This window comes from Euprymna scolopes, chromosome 12 (assembly GCF_053919585.1).
Source record: "Euprymna scolopes isolate OS-2025 chromosome 12, ASM5391958v1, whole genome shotgun sequence".
Taxonomy (NCBI): domain Eukaryota; kingdom Metazoa; phylum Mollusca; class Cephalopoda; order Sepiida; family Sepiolidae; genus Euprymna; species Euprymna scolopes.
Window position 1 is genome coordinate 86911997 of NC_136493.1, and position 3225 is coordinate 86915221.

General features: G+C 37.0%; 1 pseudogene; it reads right to left on the minus strand.

Moving 5' to 3' along the window:
* Positions 1 to 462: 462 nt before the first annotated feature.
* On the minus strand, positions 463 to 573 carry LOC145291638 (5S ribosomal RNA; annotated as a pseudogene).
* Positions 574 to 3225: the final 2652 nt, after the last annotated feature.

The following is a 3225-nucleotide window of genomic DNA, read 5'->3' on the forward strand; positions in this document are numbered from 1 at the left end:
CCCTCATCAGGAAACACGGGCTGTGCTGGTTTGTACATGTCTACCGCATGAAGGATAGGCGCATATCAAAGCTGGCATCTAGGAGATCCACTGGACGGATACAAAGGTGTTGGGAGGCGAAACATGTGGTAGGACCGTTAATTTATTCATCTCCCTTCCACGGCGGGATGATGTGACACAAGGGTTGGAAAGTAGGATTTAAAGAACCAACAACAATGGGAAAGCGCACTTTGGTCTGAAAAATGGCTGAACAAACCCATCAGTATTCTAAAATAGAGGCGCCTCATGCGATTAGTAGTAAACTCAATGCCTTCATTCAGTCTTAAGAGACAATAGGTAATGTAAGGTTAGCTGCAGGTATAATTGTGAGGCAGGGATTGCGCAATCCTCACCATACTTCTTGAGTTTTGTGGTAAAGAGAGGTCCAGGACGATTGAAAACGATGCCGAGATAAGCGGAGAGCACATAAAGTACCTGGAATTCTCAAATGGTCACCCATTTTAGTACTGACCAGGCTCAACGTTGCTTAACTTCGGTGATCTAATGGGAACCGATATGTCAACGTGATTATGTCGTAATAAACTAGCCCCTTTTCAAAGGAAGAAGGCGATGTCTGTAAGTGCAAACCGCATAGGATTGCACAGTACAAGAGACATACTGCAACCAACAGGAAGTAAATCATCTCAACAATGACCGTGGGATTTGGCGGTCGAAGAGGACCGTTAAAAGCCAATTAAATCATCTAAGGATTCCTCAACGCTTATTTGTCTTCAAAATAAGTTTTGAAAGTTCGTTTCGATTGTTGTTACTAAAAAATTTGGCTCCACGAAAATGAACTTTAAGGAATTCGTATACCATTCGTTTTCAGTGTTGCTACACGGACTTAGTGAAAGAGTGAAGGAAGGACATTTGCTTTTATGATTTCTAAGTTAAAATTAAATTAATGTTTTATTTTTGTGTACGTCGATTTCCAAATCGATTTTTAACCCGTCCTGTTGATTACTGAATTTTTCCACGTTGACATCGCATCAATATTTGAATGTTAAAAGTCATAAAACGCACGTGTTCTTCGTTAACTCTACAACTATCCCAAAGTCCTAGTGGCAATACTAAAATTCTTACACGTTCTCTCTCTCTCTCTCTCTGTAGCGTAGTCATTACATGTCAACACTCGGAACCCACACATTTTATGTAGACAGTTGCAAGGAAACAAAGACAAGGAAAGAATTCGACTCTCTTTTTTTTTCTAGTTGAAATAACAGACATTTATTTACAGGTACTTCTAGAATAACGCTTTGTCTCGTATTCAAACGTCTTCTTGTACTCCAATGTGCTTAACAAAACTCTACCGCGTCGAACACTTGGTACTTGTCTTTATCCGGCCATGTTTAGAACACATCTTTCTCTGTTGCTCTCCGGCCACGTATATTTCTGTCCTTCTTGGTCCACGTTTTCTTTTTTTATAATCTTTTTCTTTCCTTCATCGCTGTGACGTAAACTAGCACGCGGCTCGTTTATTTGCATACGTTGGTTGTTTCTGCTGCTGCCATACGCGCGTCCGCGCTCTGTTTCATCCTTTATGATTTTTTTTTTATGTGTACGTTGTGTCAGTCATTTTGTTTGGAGTTGTTTAACGTTTAGGGTCGGTTAAACTTAGTTTCGCCCTTCTGCCCAGTTTTATTTTCATAAAAAAACGTAAAAAGTAAAGACAATGTTATAAATTATCCGATATCTTTACAACGCCACAATTCACCCATGCATAGAGTAGTGTTGTAATATATGGGCTGGTGCATCTACCACTAGACTCTCACCTTTAGACAGGGTCCAAAAGAGTCTCAAATCTAATAAGTCTCGCACTGTCGGCGAAGCACTAACCTCTGTCCCATCATCGCAATGTGTCTGTTTTACAAGTAATTTAATGAAATGTGATCAGATAAACTCATAGCACTTGTACCCCTCTGACGCACATACTCCTGACTAATTCAAGAAGCAACCTCCTGTTAGACATGTTTCTAATAAGTAACTTCTTATACTCCAAGAAGCAATATGGGCTGTTCAGGGTAAAAAAAAAAGGAAGCTGTTAATTATATTTTAAAACAGTCGTTTGTCCGTTCCTTCAAATGTATTTTAACAATGCTGCTGTTTATGACTGTTCAAGTGTTGTAACCATTTCATGCAAAATAACTTGCGGTTCGACTAGAGATTGTTTTATATTCGTTCGTACAATGTTATGAAACACGAAAATTTGCCACGTCACACACTAAAGTACATTGCAAGCAAGCAACCGATCAGCCTTACACTGACCTCATTACAAAACTTTTTTATCTTTGATTGATACAGTGTATAAGAGCTGACCTAATTTGATCTATATTTGTTTTAATTACAGGTGACGAGGAGAGCGAGTTGGATTTAGGATTTTGTTGTTGGTTGAAAGAACAAAATTTACATGAAATGGTGTTGGTGAGTCTTTATTTATTGCCCCCTTAGAATTCCTTGTTATTACATCCTTTTATTTATATGTAAAAAATATAATGTCTTTCATATGGATCAGGATTAAATATTAAGAAAAAAATTTATGGTAAATCAGATGAACAGGCAACTCGAATTCTAACAGAATCAGATAAAATATTCGTATCATACTTAATGATTTTTTGGCATAAAATAATAAATAAAATTTCATTGTTTCACTTTTTTTAATTCGTTTTTTAGTATATAAAACTATATATTACTTTATGTAATGTTTAGTGGTTTCTTTTTTTACTTTAAAAATAGTGTAATTTTTATCTGACACCGTTTGCTGCGGACTTTTCTTCTGATTCACCAAATTAAATGTTAAAAATGTTAGGATTTCGTTTCACTTTCTTTGACAATGTTGTCCCATGAGTTCATCACCATCATATCGCATTAATCCGAAGATTCTATTGTTGGCATTGGTTTCCCCGATGTTATTGATTATCAAAATTCTTCAGATACTGGATACTTACAGAAGGGGCCACGTGTAGGTTGCCAACATCCTAAATGAAAATAATTTGTGTAGAACGAACGTGATTTATACTTGGAACACACTGGGGGGGGGGGGATCGTCAGTTAACTACTGAACCATCGTTACCTCCCATGAGTACAAAACAATAGAATAATCATAATGTTTCCTGTTTGATGATTTCGATAAAATTCGACGTTAAACATTCGCCATTTCAGTTCTTTTTTTAAAAAACAACGAGCTTT